Source organism: Cryptomeria japonica, chromosome 10, assembly GCF_030272615.1.
Source record: "Cryptomeria japonica chromosome 10, Sugi_1.0, whole genome shotgun sequence".
Taxonomy (NCBI): Eukaryota; Viridiplantae; Streptophyta; class Pinopsida; order Cupressales; family Cupressaceae; genus Cryptomeria; species Cryptomeria japonica.
The window spans coordinates 90613301-90622427 of NC_081414.1; positions in this window are offsets into that span (position 1 = coordinate 90613301).

A 9127-nucleotide genomic window follows, 5' to 3' on the forward strand; every position below is an offset into this window, starting at 1 on the left:
TTTTCTCTTCCTCTTTTCTCTTGTCTTCCTCTTTCTTTTCTTTTTCTGCTTGCTCTTTCTCTGCTTTCTCAGCCTTTTCCTTGTCCTGTTTCTCTATTTCTACTTTTTCTTTGTCCCGTTCTTCTTTCTCTGCTTTTTCTTTATCCTATTTCTCTTTCTCTGTGTCCAGAGTGACATCCTCAACATCTAATGCATCCACATCAATGGGATCATTTTTCTTTGTCACTCTTTCCCCTTCACTATCAAATGCTTCATCCGATTTGCCTGATGATAGGGTCTGGTTCTTGTTCGACCTTCTTATTGGCCTCAAATACTTGATGTAACCTGACAACAACTTTAGCATGTAAATGAGTATCCTTCTCCACTTCAGAAGTTTTACCTTCTAGTAGTCTGAGTCATCTCCTTCTCATGAAGAAAAGGTCTTTGTTCTTATCCATTATTTCAAATAATTCTGAATTAGAAGCATCAGGAAACTATTGTGCAAAAAATTTCTCCCTAGTCTCCTCTTCTTTTTCAATGGCAATGCGCCACTTATTATCTAAAGAGGTATACAAAGAATCTGACGTAACCGATCTAATCTCTGATGGCAACCAGTCATTAACACATAAATATTTAATGATTTCTTGTTCTACTTCTTCTTTCTCACTATCAGTAAAATCATCAAAATATTCTTTTAAATCATCAATCACTTTCCTCTTTATATTCTTTAGAGTCCTCTGACAATGTGTCAGTGGCTTATAAGAGGAAATATCTATATTTACTGGTGCTGAAGTTGCAGGAACATTACCGATAGACTTTTCCTTCTTGCTTGATTGTCTGGTCTTCTTTGGTTGAATTTCTGGTTCAGTATCCTCTGGCTCCGGTGAGCTGGTTTTGGTTTTCTGCGTCCTCTCAAAAACTTTAGCAGGAACTGTAGACACCTAAAAATGGTCAAACGCTTGCGAGGTCATACTTTAACATTTGCGCATTGCCTCATTTTAGGTTTTTGCGTCGCATTAACATTTCTCCTATGATTCGCACTTGATCTTTATCATTTGCAAGCATCGAGTCATTCTTCTGCATTCTTCAGTCATCTCGCTTTCAAATTTGGTCTTGTCAACAACACTATCTAATCATGATTTTGATCGATTTTATCCTGTTGCATCAATGTGCATGCTAATTTGTCATCATTTTGGACATCGTCAATCCTAATTAGGGTTTTGTCCTCCTGTCAATCTTGCGATCAATTTGTCATCAATCGTGGCTCTCTTATCAATCTTATCATCAATCTTATCATTTTGGACATCGTCAATCCTAATTAGGGCTTTGTCCTCTTTTCAATCTTGTCATCTGGCGATCGGTTTATCAATCTTGTCGTTTTACGATCGATTTGTCATCAATCGTTGTCATGTTTAATTTTGTCATTTAACGATCGATTTGTCATCGATCGTGGTCATTTTCAATCTTGTCATTTTGCAATCTATTTGTCATCGATTCTTGTCCTCTTGTCGATCTTGTCATTTTGCGATCATTTCGCTATCAATTGTTGTCTATCTCAATTATGTCAATTTGGATCAATTTGTCATTGTTCCTCATCAATTGGCGCATTTTCTCAATCAAATCGTTTATCGCATTGGTCATTTATCAATTCAAAATCATGACATTAATTATCTTCAATCAAGACCTAATTGTCATTTTTGCATTTCTAATTCGTCCTCTAGGGGTTTATGATTTATTCATTTAACCTAATTTGTCATTTCTTCCTCTAGGATTACTAAATTATTTATTAATCCTAAGTCTTCTCATTACAATTAAATCTTTATTTAATTGGCTAATTATTCTTCCTCTTGTAAATTAATTAATAAATGACAAATTGTTAATTAATTTACCTAATTTCTTCTAGTTCCTAATTTCCTATTTTTCCATCAATTTCTAATTCCTAATTGTCATCAATTTCAATTTTCTAATTTTCTTAATTTCCTAATTTCAAATTCCTCCTATTTCTCTCCTAATTCTATGGGAATGACATTTCAATTTGTCATAAATTGTCATAATTGATAATCAATCAATTTTGACATAGAATGTGTCATAATTTGTCATCAATTATCAATCAATCAAATTGTGCATGGAAAGTGCATAATTTGTCTTAATTTGTCATATTGATTTGCAATTTCCATTTGAATTGCATCATGCTAATCTTGTCATTTATCCAATTCTTCTATAAATTGGATGATTTTCAATCAAAGCTAATCTGAATCCTTAATCAGACTATTGAATTTACACTTCGAGTATTCTTGTGTCAAAGTCAATCTTGCTTTCAATTGTGTGTGCACTTGTAGGTGAGATCCACAAGTCCATTGAAGAGGAAAGAAGAACAATGGAGCCGCATGGAAGGAGCATTCAATTCTGCATTTGGTTTGCATAATCTTTCATTTTGAATGCTTTGTTTTCATATCTCTATTGAGTGTGCTTAGGATTAGATCATTGCAATGTGTGTTTGTGATTGAGCTAATAATGAATAATATGTCTTTTTATATATTGCTTTGATGATTCCTATTTCCTATGCTACATTAATTGGTGAACCCGACGTGAAATACTAACCTTCTAACCCTTTAACTGTGATTTGGAGTGCTTTCATGTTGATTTTGCAGACAAAAACCCAAAAACAGCGCCGTGCAGGGTATTCTGGACACTTCCGCGCTTGTGTCAGACATCTTGTGCTTGTGTCATGCATCTTGCGCTTGTGTAGGTGACATTCCGTACTTGTGTCATACATCTTGCGCCTGTGTCATGCATCTTGCGCTTGTGTAAAGTCCAGAACAGAGGTGAAAAATGCAGTGTTTACTTGAAATTTTTGATGTTTTTGCATTCTGTTTTCTGTGCTTTGGATTTTGGTACTAATTATTTGTGCAGGATCTTGGCGTATGCATGAAAAAGACTACAAATCAAATTACTAACATGTTTTGTGCAGATTTGATGGTCAAAGACAACAAATCAAACCTCTAGCTTGGGTTTTGCAGGTTGCCTTGGAGAAACAACCAAATTGTGTGTTTGAGATTTTTAATTAGGCACTTAGTGATTTATAAATAGGTGGGAATGAACATTTGCTTTCTTTGATTGTTAAGTATGACATTGGAGTAGGAGAGTATGCTCTCATCCTTCATAGGGTGATCAGAAATCCAGATCTTCGATACCATGCTTGTGTTGTTGATTGTGTGTCTCCTTTAGAGGGCCTGCCTTCCCGACCACTTTGCTTTTGCAAGCAAGTGATAATCGTGAGAAGGGAATGACCCAAAGTGAGTACGGCTAGAATTCCTTGGCATTCTAACTCACTATAAAAAAATGCCCGATGAGCGAAAGCTTTGAAGGAAGTGTTACGTGGGAATTGCAGTTACTTGGGAAGTGATGACCCTTGGACTCTTTCTCATATCAACATCTAAGTAGGGCCTTTTGGTCTAAATCGTGCTTGTGCGACTACATTTGTTTGGTATCTTGATGGGCTTAATGTCTCAATCACGCTTGCATGACATCAAGGAGTAATGCTTAACAGAAATCCTTACTAAACACCTTGTTTTTAGAGGCCAAAAAACCCTTCTAGTTGCTTGAGAAGGACAAATTCGGATACTTGGAAGAGATACTAAGTTTTCCATGGGGAGATTCCATGGGGACTGATGCTTGGCTGCCCTGAGAAGTGAGTGCCGTGGAGGGGAGCCCGTGGGGTCAAGCATCTATGTATTCTCCTTGAATCTCATAATGAGTCTACCTCTCAAGTACCTAATGTCTTTGCCTACCATAAGGAATGTGGAAATGAGCATGATTGTCTTGAGTCTAAGTTGCAATATCTTGTATTCTTTGATTGTCAAAAGTTGAATCCCATTTCAAGAACAAACACATTGATATAATATAAGATTAAACACAGGAGACATTCATCCAACAAACATTCAACAAGATTCAAAGATCATCTTCCTAAACCATGGTTATCCAATATTGTTCAAAATCTTGTCTCAACATGCATGTCACTTACATTTAGGTTCATCCTAGGTTGCATTTTGCAAAGTCATTTGTCAAGTACCAAGGTTAGGTTCCACCTAAGTCATATTATTTTGCATATCCATAAGGGTCATCCATTTGCATGTGTCCTCTTGCATTAAAGTCATACCGTTGTCATACTTTGCATACCCTAAGTCTCTTCATTAATCTTAAGTCATTATCATATCATATTAAGGTCACTTGCATATTAATTGTCCTTTCGCATATAGTGTCAAAGCTAGGTCTTGTCATACTTGAGTAATCCAAATCTTTGATAAACCCTAAGTCATTGTTAAGAAGTTTAGACCTTATCAAATCTTTTGTCCTTTTGTCATCAATATCATTTGGTCAAACCTAGCTTAGTATCCAAGCATATAGGGGAGACTTTGTCATTTGTCCTTTTGTCACCTAAGTCCTTTTGTCCTTTGAGGTCTAGATATCATTCCAATTTCCTAAGGGTCCCTCCCTTAGATTTGCATTTCAAAAGTTTGTCAAAATCTTCAAAAACAACCAAAAACATAGATTGCATTCTCATTCATTTAGTTCGCATTTAGTTGCATATCATATATTATCCTTGAAAAATTCCAAAAATATTGCATTTGCATAGTGACATGTCTATTGAAACAAGATTCCAAGCACCAATGATGCAACAAAGTTTGACATATCAACCGACAATGCAATCACAATTCTATCCAACCCAACAACAAAGCAACATTGATCAAACTTTTTATGATGAAACAAGTCTCCAAATACAAAAACTAGAGGAGAAACTAGCTCAAGAACAAGAGATTTTGGAACAAAGAGTGAAAAACATTGCGAAGAATAGATCACAAATGTCTAAAGTGTTTCGAAAATTTCCAGGTCGAAATCCAAATATTGAGCCAATTGATGTAAGATCTCTTCTTGAACGATCAGACATACCCGCTCTCCTCTCACAAATAGAGATGATGAAACAATTTCAAGAAAAGAGACAACAACATTATGTGCCTTCACAACAAGAACAAGAAGGTGTTTACTATCAATCAGATTTTCAACCAATACAACCAATTGTTCAACAACTCCAACATATTCAACAAACGCAACCAATGGTTCAATTTCAACAATATGTCCAACCAACTATACAATGTCAACAAATAGTTCAACCAATGGTGGAATATCGACAAGTTCAATCAACATATCAATGTCAACAACCACAACCAAACATTCAAAAACAAAGCTTGCAACATGCACCAAGCTGAATTTTGAACATGTCAAACCAATTTGATCAACATCTAGTTCAACATCAAAACATGACATCAGACCAAGACCAACTCCTTTCCAAACAAGTTCAAATTCCAAATACAACTATGTCAAAACCTCGAAAGAAAGGTGGCTTTATTGCAATGATCTTAAGGAAACGACCAAGTGAATTCTTTGAGGAAGATCAAGATAATACAATTATGTCTAGCAATGCCTCATCCCCTCACAAACAAATTGACTCTCCAGTGGCATCTATCCCTACACCTCTAGAAGTTTCCCAAGAACCTTCTATATTGTCCTCATCAAACAATGCACCCAAGGATGCAATTATCCAAGAGCTATCCATAATTGATTGCCAAGATAATCCAATTCATGATGCACATCCTTGTCATGTTTCAGAAATACAAGACCCAATGCCACAATGCACTTTATTGCCATTACCTATTTTAGAGGACCCCATTCGAAGTCCCTCTTCCTCATGTTCAAGCATTGATTCCTTGCCAGAATCCATCACAAATGTTCAAAGTGCATTTCCTTCATGCCAAAACATTGATTCCTTGTCAGAATCCTCCATGCATATCCAAAGTCCAACCCCATGTCAAGAGGATAATTTAGAGCATGGAGAAACGCGTGTTGAAACAGATCAAGATCAAGATCCTGAAACCTTATCATCCCATCCAATTGTTGACCAGGATCCCATTTCCCCAGACACTCACAATGATTCCCCTATTCTTGTCCATCCTATCCAAAGTCCCATTGACACTCCATTCCCTGAGCAAGATCAAGATATTCTAGTCCATCCAATCCCAAATGATCCCCTTCCATTTCATGAACAAAATGTCTTTTCAGATCCCATTGACATTCCAGATATCCCTTCCATCCTTTCCGATGATCCCATTGAAAGTCTAGTGCAAAGCACCTTTAAAGAGGATTCCAATGATCTTCCTCCTTGTCAAGATCAAATTCTTCCTTCACATCTTCCACAAGATCCTTTTGTTCCTCCATCTCCTTGTCTTAATGCTCCATATACACTCCAAGGTCTCATTTCTTTTGATGATCCCATTATTTCTCCCATTTCATCTCTTGAAGAGCTTGTCATTGAACCATGTCCACCACATAATCCTAATCCCCCTCATGATCCTGATACCTCTCATGATTCTAACGTGTCAGTGCAAGATGTTCATGAACCCTCGACATGCATAATGGGTTCTTCCACTTTGGTGCAATCCAATCCACTTCAAGATCTCATTATTTCTCTCATATCACATCCACCTCATAATGAACTCGTGTCTTCTTCCCAAAGAAAAGAGTCTCCTACAAGTCAAGATATTCATAAAGACAAAGGGGTAGACCTTCACAAGAAAGAACCCCTTCATATCAAAGAGTATACTAATGGTCATGGCTACAGAGCTCACACTCAAGGCGTTGGTATCCCTTCAAAGTCAAAATCCAAATGTCCACCTTCCCCATCATCGCTTCCATCCATTCTAGGTCCCTATATCCCTCCATCTCCTATGCAACATCAGCAAAGGCACACATCTTGGAGAACCTTCCATCCATCCCACAGGCCTCCATATCATTCCCATCCACATCGAAATTCATTCCCTCTTCCAAGCAATTTGGATGCCAAGTATAAAAGTCATAAGTCTAGCAATCCACATGTATTCAAGGATCAACATGTCCAATATAATCGACATGTCAAAAGAAAGAGCAATATGATCTATAAAGAAAAGGAAATATCCAAAAGGCCACAAAGGCCCACTGAGCAAAATAAAGCAAAGTCAAAATATATATGGGTTCCTAAATCCCTTGTGCAAGCAATGCACTCCAAGGAACCACAAAAGCATGAAAAATCAAAAACCATGTGGATCCCTAAGCGGCTTCTTGAAGCACAAAAGCCTAAAGAAACATCAAAATTGGCATCCAAAATTGCTATTCCTCCATCCAAACCTCTCAAATCTATTCCTTCATCACCTTCATCATCCATTTTGGGCCCTTATGTCCCAAAATCCCAAGCTATTCCTCCATCCAAATCTCAATATCCAAAATACGTCTTTCCTCCATCAGTCCATCACCCCTCAAGGTGTGCGCCAATGTCGATCTTGCCAACATTTCCATCCACTCAAGCCCAATTCTTCCAATACCCTATCCATTATCCAATGCATATTTTCCATCCTTCGATCCCTTTGGTCCAATCATTTGCATAAATCCTTGCCTTAGTTTCATCTCGTTTTCCATGTCCTTGTCCTACCAACGTCTTTGAGCATACTTTCAAAGGTCATGGTCCATTTTTTTTTTTTCTTTCAAGGCTACTATCCAAACAAAAAGACGCTTGAGTCCTTCTTCCATCCCCTATCATGTGTCCATCTTCTATTGAAAAACTCAAAAAAATCAAAAAGCTCAAAAAAAGTGAAAAAAAAAAAAAAGACAAGAAAAAAATAAGTAAAGCAAAAATAATTCGTCCACTGGTGAAAACCTGGCAAACAGGCGCCTTGGGCAAGTACCGTGATGAAAACCTGGCAAACAGGCATCATGCGTAATTTATGAACTTCTTGCACAATCACACTTGGGGGCAGTTTTCCTCCTTCATATCCTATTGCCCTTCATTATCCTATCATACCATGTCATTACCCTTCCTTGTCCTATCATCCCTCATGTTCATTTTCCCTTTCCACATTTGATCTTGACAAGGCTGAGGATCATCATGAGCATCATGCATCTTGTTTGCAGCTTTTAGTCTATCATAGCTTTTGGTCATTTACCCATTTGCTTATTACAACCTTTCATCCATATTCCCTGGCTTATTGCAACTTTCTGCCACTGTCCCTTAGCCAATCTCAACCTTCAATCCATGTCCCTTATCCATTCTTGGTCTTGCTTATCCTATCCATATCTTATCACTATCCATACACTCTTTTTCATTCTTTGATCTTGATCTGACATAAGGACGCAAAATTTAAACATGGTTTCAAACACCTCTTGACATGTCCCTCATGCCATGTTCCTGCTTTACATTGTCATATCCAGTCTCTTGTCCCATCACGCAATAGCCCTTGAATCCTGAGAAGAGCAGGCGTCGGGTTTTTTAGGGATGAGAACCAATTCACCTCCTTCAGGAGAGAGCAGGATCCAAAAAAATATTGAGCAGCAGCGACCACATCAGAGAAGATAATATGCCAAAAGGTTTGAAAGAAAAAAAAAAGAGGGAAGCCATCAAGTCCAGGGCCCTTGTTACCTTCAAAAGAGAAAACAACATTGTGAACTTCTTCAGGGGAGGGGATTCTGGTAAGCTCCAAGTTCATGTCCCTAGAGATGATGTAGGGAATTTCTTGCAAGATTTCAAACTGAGCTGAAGGATCCAGGTGATCTTCCACAGAAAGGAGATTGGAGAAAAAATTGATGTCTTCCTAAAAGATCTCATCATGCTTATCAACCCATCTCTGTCCAATTTGAATTTTGTTTATTCTGTTGGTAGCCCTGTTCTTAAGAGTCATCATATGAAAGAACTTAGTGTTTTTGTCACCGCTTTTGATCCATAAGGCTTTAGATCTTTGCTTCCAATATTCTTCTTCTTTCGAGATAATGTCATGCAATTTGGTCAAAATATCAATTTCATTATTCGAAACATCAATATCAAACCCATAAGCTTGGATATGCTCTTGAAACTCCACAAGTTCTAGTTTGGGCTTCTCTTTAGCTTTGAAGATGTTGCCAAAAGTGGATTTATTCCACAGTTGGATATTAGAATTAACATTGGAAAGCTTGTTGACTATTCTAAACATAGTCGTTCCCTGGATATTAGTACTCCACGATTCCAAAATTTTATCTTGGATTTTCGAGGCCATGAGCCACATTTTTTCAAATCAGAAGGGGTACGCCT